General features: G+C 42.3%; 1 protein-coding gene across 4 annotated transcripts in view; it reads left to right on the top strand.

Moving 5' to 3' along the window:
• LOC142181649 (uncharacterized) overlaps positions 1 to 19,703 on the top strand; it is a 32,360-nt gene that overhangs the window by 7,462 nt on the left and 5,195 nt on the right. Inside the window, exons 2-3 of one of the 4 annotated variants that reach the window (XR_012710507.1) lie at positions 2,324 to 4,334; positions 8,191 to 8,495. The gene's annotated coding sequence lies outside the window, so the exon portion shown is untranslated. Of the gene's footprint in view, positions 1 to 2,323; positions 4,689 to 8,190; positions 8,496 to 19,703 lie in introns of those variants that run through there. The other 3 variants (XR_012710508.1, XR_012710506.1, XR_012710505.1) reach the window with 3 other exon arrangements.

The following is a 19,703-nucleotide window of genomic DNA, read 5'->3' as shown; positions in this document are numbered from 1 at the left end:
CTCTGAGAGACAAATTTCTCAAAAGTAGGAAGTCATTCAAGATATAAGAAAAGGTCATCTAAGAAAAGATCTCCAGTTGGGATATGCTGATTGAGCCAGAAATACAATGGTACCGGGTGTGAAACAATTAGGGTTGATTCAGAGCAAAAGTCTCTTGAAGCCGACTCAAGCTGATTGAGCAGAAGCCAAGCTGCACAAGACTCAAGGCCACAAACCGACCACCATTTTTAAAACTGACAAATTTCTTTGTATGAAACCGGAACAAAGTGGTGCAGGGAAAGTGATTCAAAAAAAATGAAGAGAAAAAAAAACAACAAAAAAAAGAAGAAGGAGAAAAGACGAGAAGAGCCGACAAAGGGAAGTTTCTCAAATATTTGCCTTTATTTGTCTTGCTATTGTGCATAAAATCTTGCCATTGATCTTCACATATTACCTCCTAGGATAAAAAGTCCTAGTCTGATAGATTTTCCTCCCAATCAAAATCCTAGTCTGATGAACCTTCTCCTAGGATCAAAATCTTAGTCTGACGAATTTTTCTCCTAAGATAGAGACCTAGTCTGATGAACCTTCTCCTAGGATCCAAATCTTAGTCTGATGAATCTTTCTCCTAAGATACCAAAAAAAGACCTAGTCTGATGAACCTTCTCCTAGGATCAAAATCTTAGTCTGACGAATTTTTCTCCTAAGACAGAGACCTAGTCTGATGGACCTTCTCCTAGGATCCAAATCTTAGTCTGATGAATCTTTCTCCTAAGATACCAAAAAAAGAGACCTAGTCTGAATGAACCTTCTCCTAGGATCAAAATCTTAGTCTGACGAATTTTTCTCTTAAGATAGAGACCTAGTCTGATGAACATTCTCCTAGGATCAAAATCTTAGTCTGACGACTTTTTCTCCTAAGATAGAGACCTAGTCTGATGAACCTTCTCCTAGGATCCAAATCTTAGTCTGATGAATCTTTCTCCTAAGATACCAAAAAAAGACCTATTCTGATGAACCTTCTCCTAGGATCAAAATCTTAGTCTGACGAATTTTTCTCCTAAGATAGAGACCTAGTCTGATGGACCTTCTCCTAGGATCCAAATCTTAGTCTGATGAATCTTTCTCCTAAGATACCCAAAAAAAGAGACCTAGTCTGATGAACCTTCTCCTAGGATCAAAATCTTAGTCTGACGAATTTTTCTCCTAAGATAGAGACCTAGTCTGATGAACCTTCTCCTAGGATCAAAATCTTAGTCTGACGAATTTTTCTCCTAAGATAGAGACCTAGTCTGATGAACCTTCTCCTAGGATCCAAATCTTAGTCTGATGAATCTTTCTCTTAAGATACCAAAAAAAAGACCTAGTCTGATGAACCTTCTCCTAGGATCAAAATCTTAGTCTGACGAATTGTTCTCCTAAGATAGAAACCTAGTCTGATGGTCCTTCTCCTAGGATCCAAATCTTAGTTTGATGAATCTTTCTCCTAAGATACCCAAAAAAAAGAGACCTAGTCTGATGAACCTTCTCCTAGGATCAAAATCTTAGTCTGGCGAATTTTTCTCCTAAGATAGAGACCTAGTCTGATGAACCTTCTCCTAGGATCAAAATCTTAGTCTGACGAATTTTTCTCCTAAGATAGAGACCTAGTCTGATGAACCTTCTCCTAGGATCAAAATCTTAGTCTGACGAATTTTTCTCCTAAGATAGAGACCTAGTCTGATGAACCTTCTCCTAGGATCCAAATCTTAGTCTGATGAATCTTTCTCCTAAGATACCAAAAAAAAGACCTAGTCTGATGAACCTTCTCCTAGGATCAAAATCTTAGTCTGACGAATTTTTCTCCTAAGATAGAGACCTAGTCTGATGAACCTTCTCCTAGGATCCAAATCTTAGTCTGATGAATCTTTCTCCTAAGATACCAAAAAAAAGACCTAGTCTGATGAACCTTCTCCTAGGATCAAAATCTTAGTCTGACGAATTTTTCTCCTAAGATAGAGACCTAGTCTGATGAACCTTCTCCTAGGATCCAAATCTTAGTCTGATGAATCTTTCTCCTAAGATGCTAAAAAAACGTTTGAAATTGAAAAAAAACAACGTTTGAAAAAAAAAAGAGTCATTTTTAGTTTTCTTAAAATTATCGATGTTTAGTTTTCCTAAAGCCAGGCGCCCACCTGTATAACGAGAGGCATATATTTCAGTCTTTTCATTTCAAGTGTTGAAGTTGGGAGCCCGCCCATAGAACAGAGGCATACATTTCAGTCTTTTCATTACAAGTGTTGAAATAGGCGCCCACCTGTATAACGAGAGGAATACATTTCAATCTTTACATTTCATGTTTCAGGCGCCCACCTGTATAACAAGAGGAATACTTTTTAGTCTTATACTGCAGATTTTGGAAATCAGTAACCCCACCGGAAGGTAGAAGGTTACAACAGGAATCCCCAGCAGGAAACAATAAAAATCCCTAGCACCGGGAAGCAGAAGGCTACAACAAAAATCCCCAGCATTCAACCAAGTTATAAATAGCAGAAGCTCGCCTCAAGAATGCAAGTCAACAATCTGAGATAGTCAACAAAAGCGGGTCACAATAAAAAAACAAGAAAAAAAAACAAGAAAAAAAAGAAGAAAAAATGAATCCAAAGTACGGAAGTGGAGAACAGATGTGGTCTGCTCAAGAACTAGCACCTACAACTAGCAAGTGTCAAGGTTCAAATCCAAAGTCTGTATGAAGCACCATTCAAGACTCAAGACCAAGTTTCAGAAGACTTAAAGATAGGAATCCTTGTAACTAGTAGCTAATAGGCTTAGTTAGTCTTTTTCAGTTTTCATCTTTGATGTAATGACAGGACCGCGGACCGGAACCTCAACGGAATGGCACCTCGATCGGCTCTTCACCTCGGTACACTCTACCATCTCTCTCATTTCCGAACTACACGTGGCCTGATTCCTGTATAACCAAGGATATGTAGGAAGCTCAGATACTCGGGCTCGGTCACATTCCCTTCCTTTCCTTAGTGTAGTCCCTCCAAATAATGGTCGGGTCAAAAACATGTCTAGTCGTTCTTTGTCGGAAAATTTTTCGTGTTTCCAGTCAAAGAGGGGCAGCTGTAGACACGTGATTTTTGACCCTCCCCGAGAATTTTTACATTTTAGCGTGAATATTTGAAATTGGGTCTAATTAGTTATTTTTAACTATTTTTACTTTATTTTCATCGCAAAAGAAAAATTACAAAAAATATATATATAAATTTTAGTTTATGTATTTCTCATAAACTTGAAAAATACAAAAAATGTACCTTACTTTTGTACTTTATATAATTTCGAAAATTACCAAAAAATATAGTTCTATTAATGTTTTGTAGTCATTTTAATTTTGAAAAAATACAAAAATATTACTTTATATTTTATCTTTATATAAAAAACGAAAATTACAAAAAAATAGTTTTATTAATATATTGTAGCTATTTTAATCTTGAAAAAAAAATATTAAAAAAAAGATATAGTTTTGTCTTAAATATTAGTCTTATTTTGATAGTTATTTTACTTACATAGGATTAATTGAACAACGTCGTGTTCTTATTCTCGGGTCCGGACAAAAGAATAATATTTGGGTTCAAACTACCCGTTTTTAGGCCTAATTTTCGGATCTAACCCATAACAATCCAAACCCACCACACCTTACACCAACTCCAAGATAATGGGGGACATCTTTTGAAAAAGGAGGAGGAATACACGGACATCTTTTGAAAAGGGGGAGGGATTCACGGATGGTGGGATTTTTTTTTATTTTTTATTTTAAAAAAGGAAGGGTCTTCATTTTTTAAAAGGGGGGTGGAAAGATTTTAAGAAAAAAAAAGAAAAAAAAGAGTTTGAAAAGAGGCGAAAGAGAACGAGGACCCTAAAAAACTAATCCGCCGTTTCCCATAACAAAAAATGAACCCTCCCTTTAAAGTCCATCGTCTTCTTCAGCAGACGCCTAAAAAATGAGTTGAAATACACAAGATACACATGAGACCAAATATAGATTCTAAGACCTAAAAATTAGAGGCTACAACCAAGAAGACCAAAAACGCTTCTTCAGTGCTTCCTCTAGAGATAAGGCTGCCGTGAACTTAGAGTTGTAACGCAACAAACTTGCTGCGAAACAGACCCAGAAACGACCCTGGAGCAATAGCTAAATCGCTGCTAATTCCATCACGACACAGTACCAAAATATTACCAAAATTCCAGCTGAACAATCCTCGAAACACAAGCTTTAAGTCGAGTTCTAGGTTGCGGACGAGGTCGAGTTTCCGGCGAGTTCTCTATTCGCTTTGACCTTTGTATTGAAGAAGCTTTTCCATATAAAAAAGGTCCGTTTCCATCTTCGTATTCTCATATGTAAAAGATCTGTTTTCTTAATTTTCATTGTTCTTCCATCTTGTTACAGCAGCTTGGAGATGTTTGGGTTGTTTTTTTTTCTTTATTTTATTGTCTTTTCTTATTGATTTTATTTTCTTGTTACAGTAGATTTCATCCTTCATCTTCTTATCCTTGAAGTAAGGACAATTTCATGTTTTTCTTTATTTTATGCTCTTGTTACGGTAGCTTTTGTAATACGTATTAGTTTAGAAGCCAAACTTTTATACGTTTCTTTCAAAATGTAGACTCACTTAAGTTGGACCTAATTGTATAATTGATTCAATGATTAACTTAATTGTATAAAATTATGTCTCTGAATTTGTATAGCTATCTACGTTCTTGAATGAGTATATTAATTGTTAGATTAATTAAGTTGGCAAGTTAGTGTGGAATTTGTGAAAATGAACATCCTTAGAAATGTTTCTTTTAGGCACGCACTTAATCTATCTATTGCGACTGTTTACACGTTCGCGTGACATAATTATGATTTTTGAAAAATAAATTGGGGTATGCCTTCGCGCAACTTCGACTAATTTTTCTTAATAATAATAAAACGTTACTAATTGTGGACACGTTCGCATGACATGATTTCTGACGCACCAAATAAATGGGTACACGTGCGCGTGACTCGTTTCAATATAATCTTCTTAATTAAAAAGCGGTGAAAAGTAAATGCACAAAGGTTCTAAAATGAGTAATTAGATAATTTAATAAGCCAAGTATGATCAAAGCGACCGTGCTAGAACCACGGAACTCGGGAGTGCCTAACACCTTCTCCTAGGTTAACAGAATTCCTTACCCGGATTTCTGGTTCGCGGACTGTTAAATCTTTCCTCGATTCGGGATTCTAAACCGGTGACTTGAGACACCATAAATCTCCCAAGTGGCGACTCTGAATTTCAATAATTAACCCCGTTTCGATTGTCCTTTAATTGGAAAGACTCCCTTGTATTTATACCCTTTACGGGGTGTAAGTCAAAAAGGAGGTGTGACAGTATGTTTATTCTTTTGTCATAGTATTCATTGATGACATCCTTGTATACGCACGTAGTCAAGAGGAGCATGCACAATATTTAAGAATTATACTTCAGAGGCTGAGGGAAGAGAAACTGTATGCCAAGTTCTCCAAGTGCAAGTTTTTGCTTAGTTCGGTGGCGCTCTTGGTGCACGTGGTGTCTAGTGAGGGGATTAAGGTAGATCTAAAGAAGATAGAGGCAGTTCAAAGTTTGTCCAGACCATCTTCAGCTACGGAGATTCAGAGTTTTCTCGGCTTAGCCGGATATTATCGTTTCTTTGGAGAGGGTTTCTCGTCTATTGCAGCGCCTTTGACCAAATTGACCTAGAAAGGTGCGCCATTCAGGTGGTTGGATGAGTGTGAGGAGAGCTTTCAGAAGCTCAAGACTACCTTGACCACAACTCCAATTCTAGTTTTGCCTTCAGTGTCAGGCTCTTAAATAGTGTATTGTGATGCTTCTCGGATTGGTATTGGGTGTCTCTTGGTGTAGGACGGTAGAGTGATTCTTATGCTTCGTGCCAGTTGAAACCTTATGAGAAGAATAAACATGCTCATGACCTGGAGTTAGCATTTATCGTTCATGAACTGAAGATTTGGAGGCATTATCTCTATGTTGTGTCTTCTGAGGTCTTTGCGGATCATCGTAGTCTCCATCACTTGTTCAAACCAAAGGATCTAAATTTGAGTCAGCAAAGATGGTTGGAAATACTAAAGGACTATGATATTACCATCCTGTATCATTCGAGGAAGGCCAATGTGGTGGCCGATGCCTTGATTAGAAAGGAGGTGACTATGGGCAACCTTGCATTTATTCCCGCATGTGAGAGACAACTTGCATTAGATGTTTAGGCCTTGGCCAACCAGTTTGTGAGATTATATGTTTCTAAGCATAGCCGAGTTCTAGCTTGTGTGGTTTCTCAGTCTTCCTTATATGATTGCATCAAAGAGCGTCAGTATGATGATCCGCATTTGCTTGTCGTTAAGGACACGGTTCAGCATGGTGATGCCAAGGAGGTCACTATTGGAGATACTGGGGTGGTGCGGATGCAGGGTCATATTTGTGTGCCCAATGTTAATGGGCTATGTGAGTTGATTCTTGGGGAGGCCCATAATTTGCGTTATTCCATTTATCGAGTGCCGCAAAGATATATCAGGACTTGAGGCACTACTATTGGTAGAGGAGGATGGAGGAAGATGGAGTGGGGTTTGTAGCTCGGTGCCTAAATGTTACACTCCATATTTTCGTACGTAAAAGTACGTCATTAGCAAATTGATGAAAGCTCGGAAATGATATATTACTTCCCGCATTTTTTTGTACATTTAAGTTTCGACGTAAGTTCGGGAATGAGATTATTTTGAGATTATAAGCATTATGCTATTTCAAACAAGTGATGAGTAAATTCATGAATGTGAGAGGGTAAGAAAATCGAAGAAAATAAATTTCGTCGATATTTGACTTTTTTGGATAAAATACGGCCCGAGCTAAAATACCCGGTATTTATGGACTAGTACCATACAAGGTACCACATGGACATGATAGTAAAGTGTATAAGGTATGTTAAAAGTGAGTAGTATTTTAATTAATTTGAGATAATTCATAATTATGTGGGTAATTGTGTGATTATTGATTAATGGGAGATTAATTAGTTAAATAATAAATAAGTGAATAATTAAAAATTTTGATAAGGCTTAATAAACCCCCAACGTGGCAGCCCAAGAATATTGATTTAAGTGACTCTTTAGTCACATTGCTAGATGGCATTTTAAGAGATTTGGGTGGCTAAGGTAAGCGTTATTAAGTAGGGACCACACCACTAGGATAAAAGACATTTATATCTCATTAATTTGGGATATATGTATTAGAAACAATGGTGGAGGAGCAACAAAGAAAGCTTATAAATTCGTAGTGGATTTGTGTAACGTTATGTCCATGTAGAGCAATACCATTTTGAATTTTGTAATAGCAACGTGACGTGCAATTCTAAGGGAGTACGGTACAATCTTTCTCAAGAATATCATACGGATTTTTCCCTACATGGATCCGTCGTTATGTGTTTTTTGCAAAAGACATGTGTTAGAGGGATTGTCAAGAGAATCGACTCAGGTATGTTAAGGCTATACCTTCTTTCCTTTTGGCATGATGCATATGGCACAAATGAAACGAGCAAATGCACAACTTTTATAAATGACTCTATTTATAGAAATGCTAGAGATGCCTATGTTCTTAATTCCCCATGTATCCTATTATTCTATCATCTGTTCATGGGTCTCATAAAATACGTAAGTTGATAAAGTTTACTTCATGATATTAATCAGAGGCATAATGGTCTTATGATGTTTCGAGAGATTTTACTGGCGTACTCATGCATTGTACTCATTTATACATGTACATCGACCCATGATCAGATGGCGTTATATAAGCGTATATATGTATATTATATTTATATGGGATATGGGAAAAAGTTTACGGCGTTATATACGCACCACCACCTGATCAGCTGGTATACGTTGATGATTTTGTGCACAGTGGCTGAGATGATATGATGAGATGCCCTCAAAGGCTTGATGATGTTATGAACACATGTACTTATGCACGACATGACATTCATACGCATATGCATGACACTATAAGTATTCCATGATTTACAGTGTTATCTAGACTTATATGTTGAGTCTTTTACTCCATGTTTCTATCATGTCTATTATTTACTAATTTTCATTCCTTACATACTCGGTACATAATTTGTACTAATGTCCCTTTTGCATGGGGACACTGTATTTCATGCCCGCAGGTCCTAATAGACGGGTTGCGATTCCTCTGAGTAGGCTATCAGCTCAGCGGAAGGGGTTGGTGCGCTCCATTTGCTATGGAGTTGCTACTTTGGTCAGTATGATTAGTGTATGTATTGATTGGTATGGTGGGGCCCTATCTCGACCTTTATGATATTTTGTATTCTTAGAGGCTTGTAGACAGATGTCATGTATACGGATTCTTATATGGCCTTGTCGGCCTACGTTTTGAGTATATAAAGGATCATGCCGTCTTTATTAGCCTGTATGTCATATGTATAAGTCAGTATATAAGGTTGGGTCGTTCTATGTCGAGTGTTCTCTCATGTTTTATTCTTGTTACCTCATATGCCTCTTATGTCCCATTTACCCATGTTGAGGTAATGAGAAGGATACATTACGTTGGTACTCGCTTGAGTAAGGGTACCGGGTACCCGTCGCAGCCTATCGATTTGTGTCGTGACAAAAATGGTATCATAGCAGTTTTGTCCTAGGGAGTCTACAAGCCGTGTCTATTATAGTGTTGTTTATGGGTGTGTTGTGCACCACACTTATAAGCAGGAGGCTACAGTGCATTTAAGACTGTCACTCTTTCTTCTTACTCTAGATCGTGTGGTAGATCTCACTTATAAGATTCAAACTCCTAACTTATATTTGTAATAAGACGATACCTACACCCAGAAAGACAGTTGGTAAGAGATTAGTATGCGGCAAAATAAAAGGATTTAATTCCTCGCTATTTGGCCATTTCGGAAGAATGCCTCAAGATCCCGAGGATATGGAGCTGCGACCGAGTCCCCTCCCTCGGGACTCATCGAGGCCCAACTCGAAGAAGACAAAGGTCGAGGCTAGAACGGAAGGGGAAGTTCCCAAGGCACACGGCTAAGTCTGATAGAGCCGTCCTATCCAGAGCCTATGCCGAAGCGTCGCGTCTAGCCGTCCCATCTCCATACTTTACAACTGATGCATGTTGTACTATAACCGGGTTCCCCTACTATATAAAGGGAACCCACACTACTTTGTAAGGGTCTGATATTGCTCCAACTATTTCTCCACAAAATCAATAATATCTCTCTCTCTCTTTTCTCTCTAACTTCCTCGTTCTTATTGGCTCGAGACCACTCTTAGCGTCTGTAGTTTTCATACTTGTTCTTCATTTAGTGTTTGGTATTGTCCATAAAGAGCCTTGCTTGATCATATTATAACTGATTATCCCACTCCCGACTACCCCCGATAGCTTGAGATCGAGCCAGGATACCGACCTCGAGGTCATCCATCTACCAATCCGAAACCAGGACTGCAAGCCCCTCGGTTTGATTACTGCCTCGTTTTAGCTTGTATTTTGTCATTAAATTTCATATTCTTAGCACCATCTTCTCTAACAACTAGCATAAAAATAGATCACATAATTTTAAAATCCCATTTACAAATTTAATTGTTGTTAACATTTTCACGGTAAATAGTTTGGCGCACACAGTGGGGTTAAAAATAATAGTGATTATTTTCTTGCTGGTTACATTACAAAAACGCAAGTTATCTTTCACACTTTTCTTGTCCAAGAACTCTTGATTTCAGGTCACAATGTCTGGCTCGGTGAACAGAATCGAGAACGACAACCTTGAAAAATACGGGGAAAACGGCGTGGCTGTCTCGGCTGCCGAAACGCAACCACAGCACCCCGATAATGCGCCCGGGGCGATTCTAGTAGATGTGGACTCATAGGACGCACAACAGGTCGACGAAACTCCGCACACTGACAGAAGCATACGACACAGCGACCGAACGGAGGCCCAAAAAACCCTAGCCCTTGAAGAACAGGAAGTTAGCCTTCATGTTATTTTTGAAATGTTGCAGACACAACAGTTGGCCATCGCTCAGTTACAAAGTCATCCGAAGACTCCCAACACAGCAGCGCTGGAAACGGCTCCCCCCGCCGAACAAGTACCCGAAAGATCGAGCAATAACAGATCGGTAGCCGACTCTGCCATAATAAAGATGCTTGAGGACCTTACCAAAAGGATCGAATCAGGTGAGAAAATGATAGCAACCAACAATAAAAAAGTCGAGACCTACAACTCTAGGGTCGATCAGATCCCGAGTGCACCCCCGGTCCTCAAGGGCGTGGGTTCGAAGAAGATCATACAAAGGCCGTTCTCCGAGGAAGCGGCTCCAAAGCCTATTCCAAAGAAGTTTAGAATGTTGGAATGCCCTAAGTACAACGGTACCACTGACATTAATGAACACGTTACTGCCTACATCTGAGCAGTAAAAGGCAACGATATGAAGAATGATGAGATAGAGTGAGTATTGCTGAAAACATTCGGGGAAACACTCTCGAAGGGAGCCATGATGTGGTATCACAACTTGGCTCCTAATTCCATAGATTCATTCGCCATGCTAGCAGATTCCTTCACAAAGGCGCATGCCGGGGCCATCAAGGTAGCAACAAGGAAGTCTGGCGTCTTCAAAATCAAGCAAAGAGAGAACGATATTTTGCGGGAATTCGTGTCCTGCTTTCAGATGGAACGGATGGAGCTACCGCTAGTCTCCGACGACTGGGTAGTACGGCCCTTCACCCAATGCCTGAACGAACGAAGCTCGGTCACTTTAATATAGCTGAAACAGAACCTGATCGAGTACCCGGCCATGACCTGGTCGGATGTCCACAACTAGTACCACTCGAAGATCAGAGCCGAGGCGCAACCTACCCCGAAATGATCGGAGGGTGGATTGAGGAAAAGACCGTCGAGGGCTCATCAACTGAGCCAAGATTGATTGAAATGTAGTACCAATAGGTTCACGCCACCTGTTAGAATACAACTTCAACGTCGATGTATTAGAGACGCCAAACGGCCCAAACCGATACAATCAGATCCATCGCAAAGGAATTACAATTTAGTATGCGAGTTTCACAACATGCATGGCCATAAGACTGAGGATTGTCATCAACTACGAGAGGAGGTAGCTCGGCTGCTTAACAAAGGATATATCCGAGAATTTCTTAGCGATCGAGCCAAAAATAACTTCCGAGAAAGGGAGAAACCAAAAAGAACGAGGCAAACGATCCGCAACACGTCATCCACATGATCATAGGGGGCGCCGATGCCCCGTAGGAAATCATAATGAGTAGAACAAAAATATCCATCACTAGAGAAAAGCGGACTCAAGGATATATCCCCAAAGACGCCCTCACATTCAGCGAAGAAGACACCGAGACCCTGTCTCAACCCCACAATGACGCCCTAGTAATTTCCTTCTTTGTAAATTCTTTTCAAATAAAACGTGTACTCGTGGATCAAGGTAGCTCGGCCAATATTGTTAGGTCGAGGGTAGTAGAACAACTCGAATTGCTCAACCAAATCGTGCCTGCCACTCGGGTCCTCAATGGATTCAACATGGCAAGCAAAACAACGAAAGGAGAAATCATCCTCACGGTCATCGTGGCGAGCACGACTCAAGACACCAAATTCTATGTCATCGACGGAAACATGAGGTATAATGCCCTATTCGGGTGGCCATGGATACACTGCATGAGAGCAGTTCCATCCACCCTTCACCAGATGATAAAATTCTCAACAAAAGACGGGATCAAAATTGTCTATGGGGAATAACATGCGGCAAGGGAAATGTTCGCAATACACGACGTGATACCAACGCTCATGCCTCTGCCCCCGAATAAGCCAAATGGCGAATCGGGTCTCACCCTCGATCGAACTTGACAAAACGAAGCGGAAGTCCGTACTGCGTCTTCGCCTCAGGCAGTTACAACAAATCAACCCCGAGGCATCGCCAGCGCATCTCACTTCAAGGTACGACCTTCTCCTTTTTTTTGTTTTGAATTCAGAACTAACCCTTGTGTAGGCACCCGACTAAAGCTGTCATAGCATTGGCACTGCCCGAAGACCTCAAAGGCTCTAAAAACATACCCGTTGCACTATTTTCCTTTGACCGAGTTTTTTTCCCAAAAGAATATTTTACCGGCAATGTTTTTAACGATGCGACGACTGCGAGATGCCTAAGGAAAACTCTGCAAATACTCAAGACTCCTCTTGCAAGCAACCCTTTGAACAATAAAGGGTGTTTCCCCAGAAACATACCCGCTAGAAAACGGAAGCAATATACCAGACCAAACGATTGGAAAAACCGTGTCCGTATAGTTAGTCCCCCATCGGCGAACATGTGTACTATTGTACCAAGAAATCAAAGAATATCTTTTGTCAAAAAACACCTTTGAAAAAGTAAGGTTACAATTCTCTCGCCAAAAACGCCCCAAACACTTGAGACTGACGCTAGCAATTCACCGCTCAGATGGCCTCCGGGTCGAAACTCCAAAATCTCAAAGTTTTCGGGTAAGGCAACTCGGAAATCTCCTAGCGTCACCAACATCAGGGGTACCTTTAATCTCCAAGGATTGTCGCCAATCACCACGCGCTTGAAAATTTGAGGCCATAAGACCCCAAGTGAGCAAACTCGGTCCAACAAAGATTTATTTAACGCAACAACACAACTACATTAATAGATCGAAGGGTATCTATCACCAAAAGCACCTCACACTCCATAAAAGGGAATTTCAGCATACTTTCGATGGGGATCCCTCCATCAAATGTGTCCCGAAGTACTTGGAGACTTAGCGTCAACAACTTGGCGTCCACACGAGCCCAGGGTTGGAACTCTAGGCTCATAAAGCCCCAACAAGGTAACTTCGAGCTCATGAATACTCACCTTCGAGCCTAAGCAAACTCCATGACTCGGAGACTGTCGCCAATCGCCGCACCCTGGAAAACCCAAGGCCGTAAGACCCCGAGCGGGAAAACTCGGTATAACCAGGTCTATTCTGCATAGCAACAAAAACTGTAAGACCTCAACAGGTATGAAAACTTTGTAAGACCTTACTACATGCGTAAAACTCAATCCCAAAGTTTAAGCTATATGTCGCATTTGTAAGAATCCCGAAAGGGCATACCCTCGGTGTAGACGCCTAAACTATCACTCGAGATCAAAAACGGCTCCAGCAAAACACATATGACTATGGTCAAAATAGCTGCTCTAGTCAAATTAATGCGACTCGGGGATGCCCGACTGTTGCTGACAAAATCGCATGCCATTACTTCGAATATACTTCAAAAAGAACCGGTTAAAACAGACTTCCCTCAACAGGCAAACGAGCTTCGACCATGTCAGCTCCAAAAAACACAAGGCTTCAAACTACTCAGCCTACGAGCTAAGAACCTTTCGAGGTGCTCGAACATCGCCGCTAACGACTTGAGATCGAGGTTCTTCCAGAACCGACAATGGGTCAGGAAAAATCATTTCAAAAAAGACCTTAACGAGAGTAAAACAAAGCCTACAAAATACCTACGGGCAAAATCATAAGAGCCATTGTCTCCAGCCAAACGAGCTTTCGGGCCGCATACTAGAAGGTGTCAACGACCAAATAGTGTAAGAGCCACTGTTGCCAGCTTGAAAATTGAAAACTTGAGGATTAAAATGAGCTCGAGTTGTTACCCGATTCGGAGACCAGATCCAAAATAGTTAACTACAAAATACCCACGGGCAAAAGCATAAGATCGATTCTCACCGGCCAAACAAGCCCCCAGGCCACACACTCAAAAGGTCTCTTAGATCCAACAAGGCGTAAGAGCCATCGTCATTCGCCCATGCATGCACGAAAGAACTTAAGGGTTAATTAAAGCTCGAGTTGCAACGTAACTTGGAGACGAGACCCGAAATAGTTGAAATACAAATACCCAAGGGCAAGGAATAAGGACAATCATCATCCGCTCATGCAGGCGTGGGAGATCGGAGGTCAGGTAAGCTCGAATCAAGACCCAACTCAGAGACTATGCCTAAACAGCTGGGCAAAGCACAAAGACCCTGACGCCTACTCATGTCACAAATAGCACTTAAAAGCCTCCGGGCCTATCTAGTAAGCTCCGGATCCATAGGGTTCCCGCCAGACACCGAGAACTAGACTGCCTGGTCGCAAGCAATGAAATAACAAGATACAAAAGAGATAAAGCTTCATGTATTCTCTTATTTACATACGCAAAAGGCGCGATCTCCATCTACAAACAAGTTCTGCAAATATCAAAGTACAAAATGGAAAACTGACGAAATCTACACTCCGTTGCAAAAGGCTACAGCCTGCCAGCCCCAGATTCACTCTCAATAATGCCAGCAACAAGGGACCAAGCGCCGCGCTCGTCTGCCCTGGCTCGAGCCAATTGCTCCGAGAGAAGAAGCCCCTAGCGCTGATCTCCTCGAGTACCTCTCTTCGGGATTTGCAACAAACATATTCCTCGATCCTTTCTCACAGTTGAGGGCCCACTTCAACTCGGCTGGGACATCAGTAGCGTCCTTCATACAAATCGCCATCTCCTAATCAGACTTGGTTTGAATTAATGCTGCTTCAACCCGGGCATCGATTATCTCAGCCCTGATCTTTAAGAGATCGGACTCGAGCTTCCCGATCATATCCACTTGAACTGTAGCGTTGTCACACACCAAGCGGAGTTGGGACTCGAAGGCGGGAACCTTGGCCAAGGCGCCCCTCTCCTCTAAAGCTTGAGCCTGCACTAAGCCCTCAGTTCGGCACAAGCAGTCCTGACGCGGTCGGCTTTGCCCTTAAGGTATTCCAAGGCCTCCGTCTTTTTCTGCAGCTAAGAAGGCAAGAGGGTTAACCTTAAGGGTCAAAAAGAGCGAAGAGTGTACTATAGAAGGTTACCTGCTCCAGCAAATAGCTGTCATAATTCGTGCCTCGATACGCCTCATATTGCCAGTACATCAACTCAACCTCATTCTCATCGCTAAGGAGCCTAAAGGACTCACCCTTGTCCATTGCTTGCTGAAGCCTGGCCCTGTGATGGAGCAGCTCAGACCTGATCCTATCAAAGGCCTACAAAGAAAAACTCAATAAAGAAAGGGCGAAATACAGAAGGACTGCACTGAAACTCACCATGAAGTGAAGTCGGCGGACTTCCTCGAAGGCGGAGCACACTACTGTTGATCCTACCCCTTCGGCCCCAGAAGAACCAACCTCGGGCAAAGCATATTCACTTGGAGGAACCACTATTCTGGAATCAAACACTCCGGGAACAGCAGGCTCGGGCGACGTCCTCTCCTCGAAGACACGGGCCCATTGAGCCCCATCAAAAGCTCCACCACACTGTGGGTGCAAATCATATTTATTGCCATCGTCCCTCGCCTCGGAGGCCGACGACTCCTTCCCCTCTCCGAAAGAGCACTGCCTCGCCCCAAGGAACTACCTGACACCTACAACGACAAATCCAATACAAAAAAAGGAAAATATAATCTCAAATATATGAAGGCGAGGGTAGGAGTAGCGTACGCGCATACCCTAGTATTTCGCTTCCCATCTATCACAAGACATAGCTCGCCACCTACTCTCATCGCAAGTCGAATGGGTCGCCAACCTCCGGACCCAGCCGGGCAAATCAAGAACTTCACCCGACGTCCATGAAGTTGCTGCAAAATAGGAAGAGGCACGATTATCCAACTGGCTTTTACTATAAGCAAATCAAAAGGAGCGCAAGACACCCCACTCGCGCGCATATTTCTATCCCTCGGGAAATGGCAAGAGCTCCACGGGGATAATGTAAGTCGTCCGGACCCAAACGAATCGACTGACCCATTCTTTGTCCCTATCTTCTCCGTCATCGACAACAAAGGTTGTAGAAGAACAGCACCGCAAGGTTAACAGGCCTCGATGATGAAGGCCGGTACAGTCTGACGAGGTGGCTGAGCGTGAATGAGCCTAGCCTTCTCCGCAAAGAACCTCATCATCAGCACCACTTGCCAAAATGATGGATGTATTTGCGCCAAAGTAACCCGATACTTCAAGCAGAAACCAAGTACGACCCTGTCAAGAGGGCCAAATGCAAAGGCATATAGGTATACTTTCAAATATCCATCAGGAGAGTCCGTGATACTCTCATCTGGGGAAAGCACCTACACCTCTATCCCCTCGCTCCATCCGCAGTATCTCCTCACTATCTCCAGGTGTTCCTCTCTTATCAAAGACACAGTCTTCAGAGTGAACTCCTGCGGATCCTGAACATTGAGAGTGGAACTCTCCCCTCCCTGCCGGGCCGGCCCCGAAGTAGCTACCATGGCTATGATAGAATTGATAGACTAAGGAAAAGATGTGCTCCAATACTTTTTTGCGCCTGAAGAGACGAAGGACCCGATGCCAAGGCAGAGGGATATCAATCCAAAACAATGAGATCTCCCAAAGAAACAAAATCCACCCCACATATATGCAGGAAACAACGACGATTCGCCTGTCCAGAGTAAGCCCTAGGAGGCTAACGGCCTCGATACAGATCCTAGAGCGGTACCTAACCCCAGAGGCATCCATCAACAAGAAGTTAGGTCTCAACGAGTCAACTGTATTGTCTCCAATCTCGAGGTAATGCCCGACCTCGAGGATTCCGCCAAAAGAGAAGTCAAGCTTCGAGAAGCCTTAAATGCCATCATTTAACTCGAGGCGGTGCTCGATCTCATGGTTTCCCTTTCTCAAAAGAAACTAAGCGCGCGATGCTCCGATCATGAAGGCTCTAGGAGGGATCGAGGCATTGCCTAAGCATAGGCAACCGCTTAACGGAAGTCTATCCACTACGCTTTAAAAGGCTATCTACATCAAGTACAAAGAAGACCCCCAGGTACCCAAAGCTGACCTTCGCTCAGGATGCCACTCTCGAAAGCTCCAAAACTTAGCATACTATCTCCATGCAACATGGAGGGCTCGATAGCCCGAGCCTATCAGATCAATTCAAGCCCGGCCCGAGGTGCGACAATGGGCTCAAAAAAGAGCCATGTCAATCAGCAGAAGATCGAAAAGAATGCTCGTATCCAAGTTAAATGTCGGCAGCCGACAAAGGGGAACATTTCAAGGCCTCGAAGGGCACAAAAGCGTACAATAATGGGGCAAGAATCGAAAACAGAAATCAAGAAAGTATCTTGATATTCATAAATATCTATGTACAACAGCCCTCGAGTGGTCCTTACATACAATTACAAAAGCCTATAGAGGATCTTACGCATAAAGAAAGAAACAGAAGGATGCACACGCGAGGTAAAAGCCTAGAGGTTCTACCTTCGAAGGTCTTAATCACACAGCGGTCACATCTGAACACACATCCTCTGTTGCCTCATCCCGGCCTTCCACAATGATATCCACAAAGGATAGGGCGAAAAGCAAGGAGGGATGAAAAAACACCATAGCCCTCCGAAGCTCAAGGAACCTCGCTGGCCAAGAGAACCTCAGAGAGACAGCGGACCGAGCGAGCCTTGGTCCCCCTTACATGGCTACTTAGAGTCCACTTCTTGGAACATCTAGTCGTGAAAGCCACCAGCTCAAGGCAAGGCACCACGTCGTGCCGGGGTATGAAGGTGAGCAGCGGTGTATAATCCGAGCCCCCTTTTGAGCAGAAGTATGTAATCCAAATTTTCTTTTTGCGAGCAAGGGGAAAACTGACTCCCCGTCCATCATCGTCTTGGGCCAACGACAAACATAACAATGACCACAGCAACAATAGGACAACATGGTCATGTTCGATAAAGGGAAGCTCCGGCAACAGTCCACAACACAGCCTACGGAAGCTTTGCCTAACGACCTTGACGCCATGAGCCCCAACCATAGTGTTCAAGGATAGAAGAAGATGATAGGAAGAAATAGGCAAATGAGCCAACGAAGGCACTGGGATAGGAAAAAAAAGGCCAAGGCACCCCCATTTATAGGGGGTAACGACACGACCATCGAGGTTTTGGAATATTTTCCGGCAGATGCAATTACTGCGTTCTTGAGGAACCGAATCGACGGTGGTACATTCACCTTGGAGAACGTGAATTGGCAATGCATTGAATGATGTCAAAATGTACAAGTCCATGGGGCACCCCGGTTGCCACAATCTGGCGCCACAGGTTGCTCATTGGTATTACGTCACCATAAGAAGCTCGAGGAGTCAGGCATCAGGATCATTTCCCATCACTCCGTTCTAAGAAACGTGGAGACTGTCTGTACGCGGTGAAATCAAAGGATTTAATTCCTTGCTATTTGGCCATTTCGGAAGAATGTCTCAAGACCCCGAGGACATGGAGTTGTGACTGAGTCCCCTCCCTCGAGGCTCGTCGAGGCCAGACTCGAACAAGACAAAGGTCGAGGCTAGAACGGAAGGGGAAGTTCCCAAGGCACACGGCTAAGTCTGATAGAGCCGGCCTATCTAGAGCCTATGCCGAAGCATCGCGTCTAGCCATCTCATCTCCATACTTTACAATTGATGCATGTGTACTATAACCGGGTTCCCCTCCTATATAAAGGGAACCCATACTACTTTGTAAGGGTATGATGTTGCTCCAACTATTTCTCCACAAAATCAATAATATCTTTCTCTTTTCTCTCTAACTTCCTCGTTCTTATTGGCTCGAGACCATTCTTAGCGTCTATAGTTTTCATACTTGTTCTTCATTTAGTGTTTGGTATTGGACATAAAGAGTATTGCTTGATCATATTCTACTTGATTTTCCCACTCCCGACTAACCCTGATAGATTGAGATCGAGCCAGGATACCAACCTCGAGGTCATCCATCGACCGATCCGAAACCAGGATAGCAAGCCCCTCAGTTTGATTACTGCCTCGTTTTAGCTTGTATTTTGTCATTAAACTTCATATTCTTAGCAACATCTACTCTAACAACTAGCATAATAGATCACGTATTTTTAGAATCCCATTTACAAATTTAATTGTTGTTACCATTTCACGGTAAACAAGATTGAATATGGTTGGAAGAGTTGAATTAGAGGAAATTGATTTTTCATGATGTTTATGATGAGTAAATGTAAGGTCTTCAGTAAATCATGTGCGTACTAAGACATGTAAGCCTCTTTATAAGGAGCCTTAAGGCAAGAATATCTATCTAACCCTATGGTGAAAGGCAACGAGAGATTTAAAAGATAGATACAAATTTCAACAAGTAAAAGAAGCAAGAAGAAGAAGGATACGAGATACCCAGTTAGTGAAGGTTATCATTATTTACAATTCAAGCAGAGAAATATAAGAATTTTGAGTTACCTTCAATTCTAATAGATTTATGTACAATTGGCCACACCCATCTCATTAATGCCCTATGGAAGCTAACAGAAGTAGTATAAGAAAAAGAAATATCAAGATCCGACTGGGGTTAGAGTGACCCAAAATGATGGGTGGATTGTTTGCGTTAGTTGACATATCCGAAGGATATTGCAAATGTGCTAATAAATCTCCTTGTGAGATACCTAGATGGTGCACTCTAAAATAGTACACCTAGATGTGAGTACTATAAACATAGGCACTAGAAGCCTACAAGGGATAAATATTACCTTAGTATGGCTAGTAGGGAGAGAATGTTAGGCAACCTGAAGAGCCCGTGGATGGAGGAAGGGGGAGCTAAAACCAAAAGAATGCCTTGTCAAAGTTTTTGAAATAAAGTGATTGACGGAAGTGTTAGCAAGAAATAA

Source organism: Nicotiana tabacum, chromosome 6 (assembly GCF_000715075.1).
Source record: "Nicotiana tabacum cultivar K326 chromosome 6, ASM71507v2, whole genome shotgun sequence".
Lineage (NCBI taxonomy): Eukaryota > Viridiplantae > Streptophyta > Magnoliopsida > Solanales > Solanaceae > Nicotiana > Nicotiana tabacum.
This window is presented reverse-complemented; position numbering and strand designations above follow the sequence as displayed.